The sequence below is a fragment of the Rhincodon typus genome, chromosome 5 (genome assembly GCF_021869965.1).
Source record: "Rhincodon typus isolate 14 chromosome 5, sRhiTyp1.1, whole genome shotgun sequence".
Classification (NCBI taxonomy): domain Eukaryota; kingdom Metazoa; phylum Chordata; class Chondrichthyes; order Orectolobiformes; family Rhincodontidae; genus Rhincodon; species Rhincodon typus.
In genome coordinates, this window is record NC_063336.1 from 49,630,991 (window position 1) to 49,647,994 (window position 17,004).

Genomic DNA, 17,004 nt, shown 5'->3' on the forward strand with positions numbered 1-17,004 from the left:
CTGAACATCAGCTTTCCTGCTCCTCTGATGCTGCCTGGCCTGCTGTGTTCATCCAGCTCCACACCTTGTTATCTCAGACTCCAGTATCGGCAATTCCTACTATCTCACAAGATATACTGGGACTCTCTAATCATTAAACAAAGGAAGTGAGAGAGGTTGTTTGAGAGGTTATAAATGCCAACGGCAAAAGGCACAAATACAATCCAGCAAAGGCAAGTTCAATATGGTGGGTAAATTTTAGCATTACACCTTCCAATTACAGAGCTTTACTCAGAACACCTCATTCTATAAATTTTACATCTATTACAGATACAGTAGAAAGTAATGAGGGAGGCACCTGCATTTTCCTGATTTATACTTGTAGCTGGTGAGATCCCATGCAGGCAAAACACATTTACAAAACACGCTGGCTACTTCATGTGGTGATAAATAAATGGTTTACTGGCTCGAGCATTGATGACAAAAACTTTAGAATAATTCAAACTGCACTTGGACATTGTGGTTGGAATAAATTTCTAGGGAAGGATGAGTTAGACAGATTATATTTCATTCCAATCATTGTGATTCTCCTGATCAGCCCCAGATCAGTGGTTTGTAGCTGCATTGCCATCAGGACTGGACTATATCTTGTGAATTTTTGTAACCAATATTGAAGGCCTACTACTTGGCCAATACTATAATTTCTTCTGAATGAATGGATAAGTCTATGAATTTGCAATCCCAGCAAATGAATCTCCCTGCCAAAAACACAAGCTCATAAATGTATTCCCTTATTATCCACATATATGACAATGCTATTTAACATCCTATTGTATTTCTTGATATCTAAAAGTCTAAAAATGAAACAAAAAACTAATCATAAAAACTGATACCTCTAAAATCTTTAGATCTTATGACATATGCGATTAAGTAATTGCACAGAAAGTGGAGTAAATGGGCTTGTAACTTAAGCAGTAAATAGACCTTACGTTCTTTCACTTTATGTGCATGAAATCTAGATAGGAGGTAATATTGTTGAAGATAAACGATTTAATTCATTGTAATCTTCTCTTTTTCCCCCAGAGAACTGACTTCTCTCTTTCACTTGCTCTCCACTTATACCAAGCTCTGCTGTAGATCTTTTCTCACTTTCGGATCCCCTCCTCCCAAAAAGTACAGCTCCTTGCATTAATTCCTTCTCCCTCTCTTTATCTCTCATGACCGCACCTTGCCAAGTTTTGCATCTGATTTCTGCTCTTTCTTGCTTTCCTCTACTAAATGCTTTTGCTGGCTTCTTTACTCTTTCCAAAAACTCTGCTGTCCCACTCTAAGACTGCTGATAATGGGGCCTGGTCATGAAACTGTTGGGTACCAGAAGGTCAGATAAGATTCTAGAAGCCTTCGTTTCTGAAAGCCTAGAAAACAGCAAGGTTTAAAGTTTGAACTGCTGCTACTCATGTTGTAATTGTTAGAACTATGCACACAAACAGCAAATTCTGCCCATAACATAGAGCACCTATCAATCAAAATGGAGTCACTCTTTTTTTGGGGAGGAGTGTGAATCTGCTTCCTACTGTAAGTGCAAGCATGCAAACATGATCTGCATCAAAAGCTGACAATTGGTTCAAATAGGCCATGCCAAGTGTTTAGATTACTACCATTCTTAAATCACTTTTACCCTAAGAAAGTCTGTATTATTTAGAGTGTTGGGGGCTCATTTTCTTTTATTTTCCAAACCCAATGGGCATCCAGCAAGTGCAGATTTAGGGAAGCACGCTGCATCTATTTCCATAATTGTCCTGGCCCAGAATATTTGCACTGCTGATATGCTGCCCCAGCATCAGGTCAAACCCTGTTCTAGTGTGTGGGAGACAGATGAACAGAACCAAGAATGCCCCTACAGTTTGAGAAAGTTGCGGTTGTCCTCTTAGCTATTACCAATGGGAGATTATTTCCAGGATCGTGAGCTGGCCCTCCAGCTTGTAAGGCCCACTGTCAGATTTGACTTGAGCAATCAGTTCTCAAGGAGGGAAGGGCAGCAGAACTCTGGAAGTACTCTGATTTGGAAAATGGCATGTGGATCTAAAATTGGCTTAGTGACAGGAAGCAGAGTGTTAAGGTTGATGTTGTTTTAAAAACTGGAAGACTGTTTATAAATATTTTCTTTGGAACAAAGGAGCTTGAGGAGAGGTTTAATTGATGTCTATAAAATGAGGAGCCTAGACAGAGTAAATAGGGTGGACTTATTTCCACTAACATAGTAGTCAACAATCAGGGGACATAGACTTAATTTAACTGGTGGAAGGATTAGAAGAAGTTATGGATTAATGACTTCATCCAGCGGGTGGTCGAGATCTGGAACTCAACGCATTAAAGTGTGGTAGAGAGTGAAACTCCATTCCAATTATAGTGCACTTGGATATGCAAGTTGTGGTGTTGTAACAAATAGGTTAGAGACCAAGAGCTGGGAAGTGGGATCAGACTGTATGTCCCAAATCTTCCAATCATGGTTGGAAATTATATTTACGACCGCTGAGCTTGGGTCAGGGGGTCAGGCCTGTGATTTCTCCCCCTGCCCCTGACTGTGATTACAGTCTGTAATCAGCCATAGGAATCTCTACAGGAATTCTCCAAAGCTACTTCAACAGTACTTTCTAAACTGGTCACCTCCAGTACCTCGAAGAAGGAGTGCCACACCCAGAAACATTAACAGCCATGAGTTTCTCTTCAAGTCATGCAACTTCTTGCTTTGGAACTATATCGCCATTCTTTACTGTTACTGATTCAAAATCCCAAAACTCCCTCCCTCACAGCATTGTGGTCTATGTCCAGCTTATTGAAAAATGCTTCCTGATTCATCCTTGAATGGCTGAGCTAAAATTTTAATATTTTCTTCCTTTGTACTGTTATTGTCCCAGCTAAGGAAATTATTCCTTTATATCTACCTTACAGAAACCCTTTAAAATGTTAAACAGCATAAAACATTTCAAACCAACCAATTTTTTCAATTTAGTTCTGACTCATCTTATATTTTTGGAAAGTGATTAAAGACAAATAATATGTGTGAGGGATTATTCTCCTACGAAAGAAATGAAGGATAAGACATACGGATTTATTGCATTCAGCTGTCCTTTCCTTTTATGGTTTTAATAAGTGGATTAATTTAAACTTTGTGAATGTTAATTGCCTTTGTAAAATAGATTGTGCTACACCAACATCAATCAGAAACATCCTTTGCATTATTGTTTATCATAATAATAAAATCCAATGAAAAGACATGAGAGAGCAGATATTGTCGGAGAATTAAATATTGGTCTGCCTTTAACCTTTGCTGTCTCACATAAATAAGGTGGTACTCACCTAACATTAGCATTGCTTCACTTATTGTCCATCTTGGCAGGACTATTTGATGGGCATTCAGTGCTGGACTGTTTCAAAAGGTGGAGAGGCTACTTTTAAAAGAAAATCAGAGTCCCATGATATTTATTCAAAACTGAATAAAAAGGAAAAATCTAAATGGACTCTGCAAAACACAACTCAAAAACGATTTGCATCCTTTATTTTACAGCAACCAAGACAGAAGAAACAATCCTCTGGATATATCAAAAACACATCGGCCTTCTTGTAGCTCATTCAAAGCTCCCTGCCACACAGACCTGGAGAGTTATTTGGATTTGCATGGAATTTGGTTGTCTTCCCATCCTCTCCAACCTGTTAGTTCCATCAAAAGCCCTGGTTTGCCAGGTAATGTTGGCCAGGGAACAAGATGGTGTGTTGAAGTGACAAGCAACTGGAAGAACAGGGTCTTTCCTCTTTCCCCTGGCCTACAAGGAAGGCTGTAAAAGCAATTGCATAATCGAAGCAGCCTCCCTTCAGCTGCCAGGTTTTCCAAGACCTAATAAAAGCCAACTAAAGGTGTTGAGATTAAAAGTTAAATTATTTTCAATGCACAACACTGCTTAAAAAATAATTTAGGGAGTGATGTGCTTTCTGAGAGCTAATTGTTTGACCCCACTGTTCCTAGATTGGTGTCTTTGAAACCAATCATTGGGCTGAAAGAGAGTTTACCATGTGTTACTTTTATTCACTGCTTTCTTATGTCAGTGATGTGTAAATAGAATTCAAATTGAGTATGTTAGCTGTCAACAAGGTGAACAAAATAAAAAACATAAGAACTGCGAATGCTGGACATCAGAAACAAAAACAGAAATTGCTGTAAAAGCTCAGCAGATCTGGCAGCATCTGTGGAGAGAACTCAAAGTTAACGTTTTGCATCCAGTGACTCTTCCTCAGAACTGCTGGTAGCTAGGAAAGATATTTTAATATACGGAAGAAAGGGTATGGGGAGGGATAAGGAGTAAATTATATAGGCAGAGATAGAGCGGGAAGAGAGAGAGCAGTTGGACAGACAAAGGAGTGAATGGCTATTAGTGGGGACTAGTTGTGGCTAACAATGGGTTGTGTGTAACAGCAGATCATGTGGTAATGAGGCCTAGTGTGTGGGAGTGGGGGTAAGAACATGGGAGAAGGTACCTCTAACTCTAAAATTGTTGAACTTGATACTGAATCCAGTAGGCTGTAGAGTTTCCCAATTGGAAAATGAGGTGCTATTCTGCCAGTTTACGCTGAGCTGCACTGGCACACTGCAACAAGGCTGAGACAGAAATGTTGGCCAGGGACAAGATGGTGTGTTGAAGTGGCAAGCAACTGGAAGCTCAGAGTCATTTTTGCCGACAGAACGTACATGTTCTGCGAAGTGCTCACCCAGCCTTCGCTTTGCTTCCCAATGTAGAGGAGACCACATTGTGAGCATCGAATGCAGTAGACCAGATTGTGTGAAGTGCAGCAAATTGCTGCTTCACCTGAAGATGTGTTTGGACCCTTGGATACTGAGGAGGGAGAAAGTAAATGGGCAGATGTTACATCTTCTGTGGTTGCAGGGGAAAGTGCCACGGGGCTATGGACAATAAGATGAACAAACCTATTATAGATAAATCTGCATTAACTTTGAGACATATCATGTAAAAACTAAATAAAAACAAGTTTAGACTATAAATACTGTCCTCCATTTTGATATTCACCCATGCCCCTGACCCCAGTGTCAGTAACATTTTTCCATGTTTTTGCTTTCATTTAGAGTTGATCTTTATTCTGCTATTAACATCTACTGTGGATCAATACTTTGTTCTCCCTAGAACCATTAATCCTCCTTTTATTTTTACCTCCATAAGCTTTTTGATCTCTAATCTCTTGTCCCTTCTTATGTATCTCTGACCTTCCCTTGTGTTCCGGTTCCCCCACCTCCTTTCTCAACTGCATAAAACCGCTTGTATTTTCATCTCTCTTTAGCTCTGAAGAAGAGCCATAGTAGACTTAAAGGGTTAACTCTGTTTCCCTGTCTCTCTCTCCTGCTGTCTCTCCACGCAGCTAGACTGTGGAGCTTCTCCAACATTTTCTGTTTTTATTTCAGGTCTTGAGTATCCCCAGGACTTATCTTTTATTATTGAGTAAAAGTAATTATGTTATCTAATAATTTCTTCATTCCCTGTTGTTATCTTATTTCATGATGTCTTAAAAGAATGTGGTGCAGCAAACTAGTTATGTTGAACTGGAAATTGACAAGTCATTTTCAGAGAAGCAACATTTTTACAAATTTAACAAAGGGAAATTAAGTATTTTCATCTTTTGACACAGGCTTTTCTTTGGACTGTGAAGCTCACCAGATGTATTTAAACAGGTTTTGACATAAATCCCCTAATGCTTTCTGAAAACAAATTTAGAAAAATACAGCACACAAATCCCACAGCTGATTCCAAGCTGCCAACAATTAAATGAACTGGGATAATCCTGAATTATAACTCTTGAGATTATGAGATCTTGTCTACAGCAATCAAAGTATGAAATGGGGACCAAGGTGTAGAGCTGGATGAACACAGCAGGCCAAGCAGCATCAGAGGAGCAGGAAGGCTGACGTTTCGGGCCTAGACCCTTCCTACTATCTATGAAATGGGGACCTGTGGCTTTGCATCTTAGTTGTCGAATGGACTGGAGTGGGTCCTGAAGAATCCCAATATGAGAAATTGAGTTTCATCACAATAATACAGGATGCACTTGCACTGAGCGGTGTAACTAATGCAGGTGTAGAATGTGCACGATGGAGAATGGAGTAATTACTCCTGTTGGTGTTTTTCTAAAAACGACACTTTGCGTTATCATGAGCCAACCAGGCTTCATATGTTTGAAAAATATTTTTAGTGGCCAAAATTGCAATGACGCATGGATGACTGCTGTGTCTGTAGAGCAGAAAACTGACCGGCTCGTGTTGCAGCTCAATGTGTCAGAAGCACATAAACGCCACATTCCATGCTTGAGTGTGCAGCGAGCCCACACAGGGATTAGGACTGAAGTGTTTAGTGGGCTGTTACTGGAAAAGAAAAATGCCTCTAGGAGCAGGTGAGCTCCATGGGTTTGACTGATTGTCTGCTGCAGCTCATTGCATATAAATGAACAAGGCCTGGGCATTGTGTGGACAGAACATAATGACTGAATTCCTGAAATGCATGCAGCAAAGGTATATGTTAGGTCAAAAGCAAAATACTACAGAATCTTGAAATCTGAAACAAAAACAGAAAATGTTGGAAATACTCAGCAGCTCAGGCCACATCTGCAGAGAGAAACTGATTTAATGGTTGCAACTTTCTGAGTGTTTGAACAGCCTGAGCAATGGTGAGAAAGTTGGGAAAATATGGCAAGAATGAAAAAAGGAGGTTTATGCTGTCAGGAAAAGAAGTCTGAAATCCCCTCTAAGATTTTACCAGCTGGATGGGAATCTCGTTCACAAGCAACAAGAGACTTATTTGTGTGCATTGATGTCTCACTATTACCTAATCTCACCTCATTTTTATGCAGGTTTCTAATCTCCCAGTACCGGTGAGAAACAACTTGGTGCCAATTCCCTGTTTGAAAGGTAGAGCATGTGCCTGGTAGCTGCAGTTGAGTGGCACCAACTCCAGGCCTGCATCTTAGCCAACATTTCCCAACATCTCAGGGTACAATCTACGGCACCCTGTACCCTCCATTCATGGAAGTCAACACCAGCAACACACCAGCCTCACCACATCATTATGGCAGATTTTGAACTACCAGACAGTACAGTTCAGCACTCCAATACTGCACTGTGAACCTCATTCACATTGCAATGTTGTTGCCAGGTCACGTAGCATGCAGCAACAGAAAACCATCTGATGCATCAGAACAGGGTGCCTCTCAGGGCTCTTAGCTTGCTTTCTTGGCGCTTCCTCACCTCAGGCTTACTTGGACACACTACATATCTGCCTCGCCTTTGCTTTTAGTGCATTCCCATCTTTATTCAGAGCTGACGAGCTCACATTAGCTCTGACTTGCCTTGTCTTTTAGCATAGGTAGGAAATGAGGTTGTTTATCATGTTTGTCAGCAATTGACAGTGAAGGACATGCTGGTGCATGGCACCATGTTACGTTGACGTCACAACTACAGCATGATCCAATAGTTTTCATGTTGCATGTGCTTCAACCAAATGGCCATATCTGAAAGCCTAAGGAAGTAATCGTTCGTCCAGTCAAGGGTGTCAATGATGAGTTAGGAGTTGCTGCTGATGTCACTCAAAGATATTGTCTGGTCCCAGTCCAGGAGGTTGGTCACGGTCAGTCAGCAGCTTTGTTTGATCTGGTTCTGGGGATACTTGTCCTTTCAGCCTGGGATCAGAGCCACAGAGGGTGCTGCAGGTTGATTCCAAGTAGATGGGGATTAGTGGACTGTCATTTGGAGATCCACACATTGATCAGTCAGGAGCTGGTCCATCATCAGTCTTGGACTGTCCTGCAAAATCAGTCCAGGGAGTGGATCATGGTCAACTTTAGATGTTTGTGCACTCAATATCAAGGAGGTTTATGGGGGTGGAAGCTGTGTTGGGATGGAATCCAGTACGGTGGGATGCAGATGGAATAAATATTGTGAAGGAGGGTGGGGACAACTCAACAGACGAGAGTGGGAGACAGTATAACATGGGAGGACACAAGGTACTTTGTTGGAGCCAAGGGGGTGTTGATGGTCACCACTGCTCTGGCTTCAATGAGGTGGAGGGGGCAATGTTGCTGATGTTGGGTATTGCTAAGAGGTAGGCCTAGGCCTCAGGGGGTAAATTGAGATGAACAGTTAATTAAAGGAGTAAAATAAAACCTAAAACCTTGGTTGTTGGAGATTGGAAACAAACAAAATCAATGGACTTGAAACGTTAACTCTGTGTTTTCTCTCTATAGATGCTGCCAGACCTGCTGAGTTCCTCCAATACTTTTTGGTTTTGTTTCTGTTGGAGGTAAATGAAAGGACTGGGTGAGAATATGGGAAGTCTCGAACCTGATGGCATTGATGGGGAATGCAATGCAGAAAGGAACATGAAAGTTGGTTTATGTCGTGGGGGGAGGGGAGATGTTCATCTCCAATAACTCTCTCTCTCGAGCATGTTGGGGAAAACCTTCCATTTTCATCCAGTCTTCAACTACACAATAAATAATGAAAAATGGTTGCCACCTCACCCAGAGTGATTGCAGTAAGTTTCTTTCATTTTGATTTGTCTGTCATACCCTTGAGGATGATATGAGGCCACTCAAGAGGCAATCACATTAATCAGGGCATTCAATAGAATAGAGGTGAAAGCTAGCGGCTATCACAACATTCTGTTTGTGTATTTTGTGCCTTGACCAACTGTTGATTACACATCCTAACCATTTTGTTGATCATTACAAATTAGCTTTTGTAACCTTTATGAAGCAGAAGTGACCGCAAGTGACCTTAAACGTGTCACGTACGCTCAACAATTCCCAAATGCATTCTAAGGTTTCATAGTCTGCACAAGGGGTAGGGTTTCTGTCCTCTCTGTCCTTCATATTCATTGCATGATACACCCGGCACACTGGAACAGGCAAGTAAGTGATATGATGAATGCTGAAGAACGTGGAGGGTGACAGCAGTCTTCTGTGGAAGATAATGAGGAAATTGAACAGGGAGAACATCGCCTTCAACATGACAGAATGTTACAGCATCAGGCACAACGAGCCAGGATGCAGTAAACTGACAGCTGGTTCCAATAGACGTGAGCTGGGTGCAGCGATCACCCATTGACTCTCAATGTATTGCTGCTTCAAAAGCAAGTAGCCCCTGTATAGTCACAAAAGCAAATGCAGCATCTTTTTGTTTGTTCGTTCTTCAATTTCTTGTTGTTCAATAAAAGTTAACATGAACAATTAGTTATATACAACATCTGAAGCTCCTAAATTCACAAATTACAAGATGTTATGCTGTGCACTTTATAGAAAAATTACCACGCCTTCCGACAGGAACCTAACATCTTCTAGCACTGAGGAAATATACTTTCTATAGCTCAGTCCTTGTAGTCACATTTAAAATGAAAGGTGATCAGTCAGCTGACAACTAAGTGTTACCCATGCCAACTATATACTCAGAGAAAGATTTTTTTTTTTTTGCCCTCCTCCTATGACCAGGTGTAGTCTGAGGGTCTACAGCTGGGAGTACAGACGCCTGTTGTATAGTGTAGCCTGTTGGCCTTGTAGGTTTGGATGGACAATCCCAGAAGTGTTTGTGGCTGTAGGATCCAGACGTGCTGAAAGTGGCCTGTCCAGATGCAGGTTCACCTTCCTTGACTACAATGTTCACAGGATTTGGAGTCGCAGGCAGGATGGAAGTGGAATGGCCAGTCCCCTCTGGAGTGTCCTTACAGGAGGCTTCTGGGGTATCTGTGTGTGGTTCCTCCTCAGTCTGGCTGCCTGCTGGCACACCTATGTTTTCATGAATGGATGGACACCCAGATTCAGGTCAAAAGTCGCTCATTGTCCTGCCGTTTAGCTGTTGATGCCAAGTGCCAAGGGATAGAATGATGGAGTGCAAGACTGTGTGATCTCCAGCAGCCACTACGCTCCACCCAGCTTTTAACGGCAGCTGGCAACCTGTCCATGGAGATGCTTGCACACCAGATCTGTGTGCGTGTGTGAGTCTGTTTGTGAGAGTCTGCACGTGTGTGTGTGCATGTGAGAGGGAGAGTGTGTTATGTGTGTGAGTGTGAGAGAGTGTGTGTGTGTGTATGTTTGTGTGTGTGTGCGAGTGTGTGTGTGCATGTGTGTGTGTATGTGTGAGTGTGTGTGTGCGCGCGTGTGTATCTGTGTGTATGTGTGTGTGTATCTGTGTGTGTGTGTGTGCGTGCGCATGTGTAAGTGTGTATGTGTTCATGTGAGAGAGAGTCTGTGTGTGAGTGCGTGTGCGTGTGTGCATGTGACAGAGAGTGTGTGTATTTGTGTGAGTGTGTGTGTATTTGTGTGAGTGTGTGAATGTGTGTGTGCGTGTGTGTCTGTGTGTGTGTATGTATGTGTGTATATCTGTGTGTGTATGTGTGTACGTGTGTGCACGCATGTGTGAGTGTGGGTGTGTGCGTGAGAGAAAGAGAAACTGTTCCCATCAGGGAAAGCCAGGTCCAGCACACTCAGTGTTTCTTAGATATCTGTGCAGATTGCACTCCATAGTTCTAGCCATTGTGAGAGGAAGTGGATGATGGACCTTAGCCGCACTCTTCCTCTCAGCCAGACAGGGTGTCAGCAGCAGGCAGTCAGAGGGAATCGGGGCACGTACAATGTCCCCAGAAGCTTCCTCTCAGGATAATCCAGAGTTGCCCTCCACCTTTCCATTACCTGTGAAGTGAAGCCCGTGGAAATCAAAGGGGAGAAGGGTAAGCTAGCTTCTGGGAAGGATAGTCCCAGCAAGCCTGGGCCCTCTAGGCCCAAGCACCAGAGACAACCAGCCAAATCTTCTAAGCCAACCGGGTCAATACACAGGTTCCCTCTATCCTAGCTGTGGATGTTGGAACTACAAATAAACATACTGGGACGGGAAGCAAGGGAAAGAAATATTGACTGCGCATGGGCATGACAGGTGACACTTCATTGTAAATAATCCTGCACTTTTACAAATATATGTCCACTTGCACTCTTGAAATGTCAGCTCTTGCCTCTTTGCAGCTGTCAGACTTGTTATGGTTTTACCCTTTTGAGATTTGTGCAGCCTCCTCAGATATCCCAAGAGCGAAAGACGTTGTAACAGCCAAGTATTGCTCATCCTTCAACTGACTCCTTGGCTGCAGAAAGCATCAAATGTCAGGGATCCGTGAACTGTGATGTTGAGGATTACCGCCACGGTGTTATATTTTAATGTGGACAACACTGAGCTTGCCAGCAATGTACACAGATTGTGATAGCACCTGACCTGCAGAGATCAGCCACACTTACACCCATCCTGTGAGTGACAGGATGGATTCTATGATGATTTCGCACTTCTCTGTAAGCAACATTTCATTCTATCATTCAGCTTTTCAAGACAGTGTGTTGCCGTTCATGGCTGGAAAGTTTAGAATGGGAAGTTCACCTCCAAGCTCACTAACAGCTCAGTGCTCTGTAGAGAGAAGTGCACAAAGTGTTGCATCTCGCAGATTCAATGCTGGCCTACAGGATGCTTAAGTATTTCAGGGCAATTTACTAATCTATGTGAATGCTAAATCAGTGAAAACTAATGATGATATAAGGGTGAAAAGGAGGTGCCTTAGGATTGCTCCTGACTTACTACTTGTCCTGAGGGACTGCACATCACAACACTTGAATACAATATGCTGACTGAAGCCTGTAAAGTACCTAACCTCAGCACCATCCCATGTTACTGCTTTGACTCATGGATTACTGTTTTCTCCCAACAGGTGAGGAAAACCTGTAAACTGCAGGTACTTTAAAGTGGGATCAGCTGAAAAGACCACACAGACAATCATATGGATAAAAAACATTAACCAAAAAGTTCAAGGAGTGCAGAAATAACCAGGTTGACATATACTGTGTACTGACAGGGCTGCTTGCCGTGTAAACAAAAGAAAGTTGCACATTGAAAAGAGGTGCAATTCCAGTGCATTCATCCAGGAAACTACGTTCTATTTGACCTCTGATGCTCAATGGCGCATAGTTCCATCATGGTTACTTTGAAGTCCCTCTCAGTCAATCCCCTGATTGTCATTCCCCTCCACAGATGCTACCTCTTGATTCCCCCATTTCATCTGCATCCAGGACTGATCCCCTTCCCCCAAGTCGGCCTCACTTGGGAAGGGTACAACATGCCACAATGAAGTAGTGCCCCATCCCTGGGTTCTACTGCACAGGCCCCACTTGAGTAGTCCAGGAATGGAAACTGGATCTTAAGGAAGCTTATGATCGGTTCCACAGTGATCCTGGGTGGAAGCACGGACAGAGTTGTACCTCCAGTCTGTGTCAGTCCAATGTTTTCATAGGGATGTCATTAGCCACATTTGGAGGAGCAGATTTTCAAACTCTGACATCAACAATACAGATAAGCTGAATGTTTATGGAGTGGAAGCCTTTTCAGTTGATGATCTCTGTAGATTAGTGGTAAGATACCTCAAAACAATGTGTGTGTAGTCTATATTATCCTGTACCAGGAGAAAGCCAGAGACTTGGAGAATCCCACTGATCAACCTCCTCATCAAGGGGGAAGGATGTAAACTGGTGTAAGATGGAGAAAATAGCATCAGTGACATCCCAGATGTGTCTATGAGCCAACCATTGGGAATGCCACCACAGTTTCCAGTAGCTCCTTAGAATGATCTATTGCATAAACATTTAGGGCAATTGAAACCTTGGTGGACACCAGGTTGGGGAATGACCATCCATTCCTTCTGAGTATAGGTCCTGCTCCAAAAGATGACATTGCTCAGTCATGAGGCCCAGGACATCCTTAAACTCTGCCTGTGCCTGGTTCCGTAAGGACATTAGGTAATGCCAATGAGGCCAGTAGAATCAGGATCTGGTTACTTTCCTCTGCATCCTTCACCTGCTGTTTGCTCTCTGGAGAACCAGTCACCGGACCTGAAACATTAACTCTGATTTCTCTCCATGGATGCTGCCAGACCTGCTGAGCTTTTCCAGCAACTTCTGTTTTTGTCCCTGATTTACAGCATCCACAGTTCTTTTGGTTTTTATTTTGTGAAGCTGGAGTTTCTGCAGGCCTGGAGAAACAAGAAGTGAACTGCAGATGATGCTGCTGCTGGGTAACTCTCTGGCCTTCACATGAGGAATTGGTGCCATCTAATTTCTCAGGGAGGGAAGGGAGAATTGGGAGCTGCATAGTAATGTGACAAGGCTGGTTATTAATGAGCACCAAATGCACGCATATAAAGTAGTCAACCCTAATTAGTGAGATTCAGAATTTTCCACTTAAACCCTAAGGGAAATATTGGAAATTCTTTCCTCAACATCAGGAATCTTATTTCATCATCCTTGGCCTAATCTGCAAACTTTCTCACCATTGCCCACAGCATTCTAGACAGTGGAAAATCCCACCCTTTAAGTCTGTTTCTAACACAACAGATACCGACCGACTTACTGACTATTCCCTACATGTTTGGGCTATAATTGTGCAAAACTGTCCCAAACCTGCGCACTCCATTTAACATATTCTTTGTGCAATCTTTTCCATACTAAAAAATTGGCTCCATCTCAACGAAGTTGACAGATAAATTAAGGTGGTATCTTTTACAATGCAAAGCATTTTCCAGAGCACAGATCAGTGCAGAATTTCAGATGTGTATAGATATGTAGATTTGATTAATTATTTGTATTTATTATTGTTGGCTGCGCAAGCATTTAAGTTAATCTTTTTTTAATGAGTTTTGCTCAGTGAATGTTGAGAGATGTATATTATCTGCCAATGTTTTGGCTGCAGACTTTTGTAATGTGTAATGAGGCTTTCCTGGTGATGGCCTAAACTTGGAACTGGAGACCTTCCCAAATTTAAAAAACTGTAATTTTTAAACTGCTGTTTTAATTTTATCTCTGTTCTTCTCTCTACCTTTGATTTATTCATACAACCTTTTTTTTTAAACCTTCTGCTGTTCAGCTGTGTCTTTTGCCTCAATTGGTTTCATGATTCTGAGTCTGAATTACTGTTTGTTGTGAGAATAGTCACTTCTCCTTTTATAAAGAGTGCAGTCACAACGCAAATCTTCATTTTACCAGATCATCAGAAACTGGAAGTACAATTGAAATGTGCCCTAGGGCTTTGTGGAAATGCTGATGCACTGACAATCATGGGAATTGCTTGGCTAGTATTAATTTCTGATGGACACCTTCATTGCTCCTTGGGATATCGATGGAGTTAATTCAAATACTATGGGCAGTTCTGAGGTAGTTAATGGTTATATAATAAATGTTAAATTAAAACTTAGTGCAACACCTTGATCAGTTTTACAACTGACTAGCTAATTAGTCTCACCGATCCCCCCGACTAACCTCCGCTCTGTACCCCTGACTACTCCCTCACCTTAGAACCATCGCTTTACCCACCTGTCACCTTACCCACGACCCTCACATTAGCACCTTATCTATCTCACCTACTTACTTCACCCACCTACTCACATACCACTATACCTACTCACTCACTCATTCACTTACCCATTGACTAACATATATCATGCGCCCATTCATAGTATTCATAATGGATCATTAAACCAGTGCTGTAAAAAGGGAATATTGCCCCATCTTTCCCCAATCTACAATACTGTGAAAGACCTTTCAGACGAACATTGCGCTTTGCATTTCTTGAAAAGCCAAGCTCAAACATTCCCAGATGAAATGTGAAATAGCTACAAGTACGAACTCTTTGAGTGCAGCGGCAAACCAATGGTGATTTCCACTCCTAGGAAAATGCAGACAATATGGGCCTATTTGTTTTTCATTCTAGTAGCCAGTCCTAAGAGCCTTGTGATCCTTAAGTATCAGTTGTCTGATATTAAGCAGAAAGAAATGGATGCACTATGAATTGAAAGGGTATAAAGTCAATTACTAAGAAAATATCCAGTGGAAAAACATAACAATATCATTGTTTATTAAGTTGATTTAGCCGATGCTATGGTATTTAGACTGTTATGTTACCAAGTTAGTGGGTGTTGTATTAATGCTGAACTATGAGGAATTGTTAAGTTTGAGACAGGGTATTCCTTGCTGTAGCTTCATTCAATGGGGACAATTTTAATTCTCCTTCCTCTTCTGGAATATGGCCGAAATGTGGTTAATTACATCAACCATGTTTCCTATATTACAATAGTGGCTAGACATTAAAAGCCCATCATTGGAAGTTAGGCACTTTGGGACATCCAGAGATCATTGAACAGCACTATTGAAATGCAAGTTCATCCCTTCTGTCTCAAATGTTCAATTCCTGATGAATTTCTTGGTTCTGCTAAATTACAGGTCTTTGTCCTGAAAGATTTGATGAAGCAATAATGACAGCCAGCTTTGGAGATTTCTGGCCTCTGAACAAGCAGTAAACCAACAGGTGATTACCAAATAGGAAGCAGAGAGTAAGGATAGGTGGATCTTTTTCAGGTACACCAGCTGTGGTTAATGGAGCACCACAGAAATCAGTGCTGGATCCTCAACTGTACGATACAATCTATAGCAAAGGTTTGGATGAAAACAGCCTGTATATGGTTACTAAATTGTTTGATAACATCAACAGGACTGGAAAGTAATTTGTCAAGAGGAGATAGGATGCATATAAAAACATATAGACAACTAAGTGATTGGGCAGTTAAAGTATAATGTGTGAAAATATGAACTTGTCCACTTTGATGAGAAGAATAGAAAAGCAGTATACTATTTAAATGGTTAAGAGATTGCAGAACTCAGTGATACAGAAGGATATGTGTGTCCTGGTATATGAATCCCATTAAGTTTGTACACAGGTACAACAAATAGTTCAGAAAGTAAATGTTTTCATTTCTTGCAAGGGGAAAGGAATATGAAGTGAGGAAGATTTACTGCTGCTGTACAGGGTATTAATGAGACAACATCTGGAGTACTATGTACAGTTTGGTCTCCTTATTTGAAAAATGATGAATTATTTTAGAAGCTGTTCAGAGAAGGCTAACTGAACTTATTTCTGGGATGAAAGTCTTATCTATTAGCCACTGGAGTTTAAAACAATGCAATGTAATCTTACTGACATGTATAAGATATTGAGGGCATTGGATAGACTGTATATTGGCAGGATGTTTCTTTTTGGGGACGGAGACTAAAGCTAGGGGACATAGTGTAAGAATGAGAGGTCTTCCTTGTAAAAGAGAGTTGAAGAGAATGTTTTTTCTCTCAAAGGGTTGCTAGTTTGTGGAATTGTCTTCTGCAAAAGGCTGTGACTAAGCCTTTCTTTGCTATCCACAAAAAAAGCCTGGCCATGACTCCTCATGCTTTTCTTGAACTCTTCAGATACCTCGACAAAACCATCAGCCTCTGAATTGCTCATGATCTGGAATTGCACTTTCATTAGCTGTGGTGGTGGCCATTTATTTTTACATGATTCACACAGCCATTTTTGTTTCTCTATTCCATTCAACATTTCAAACACAGACACTGGCTGCTACCACATTAAGCCATTTCATTCCAATAGTTTGAAAATGATCACAAATTTTAAGATAAAAATACTGAATTGTGCGTATTTTTCCAGAGTTCTCCATATCTGCAGAATGATACGTTCTTGTTTTGGTACAAAGTAGCGAACTTTGTGGCCTAGAAATGTTCATTTTAATGAATCAATTATCTTTCAGATCTGCGGACGTAATGAAATCTCACATTAAAACTACTGCAGATGCTTGGAATCTGATATAAAACCAGGGGATGTCGAAAATATCCAGCAGGCCTAGTTGTTTTCCAAAATTTCTCCTGTTTTTTTGTGACAAAGTCTCACCCCGTGGGCTTCTTGGTTTTATCAATGTATCAACCTTAACAAGACAATTCACTTTGGAAACCTGCCCAAAACAGCGAATGACTGTTTGGGTGCATCTAACTTAAGCCAATGATCAAGAGCCATGAGATAACAAGGTGTAGAGCTGGATGAACACAGCAGGCCAAGCAGCACCAGAGAAGCAGGAA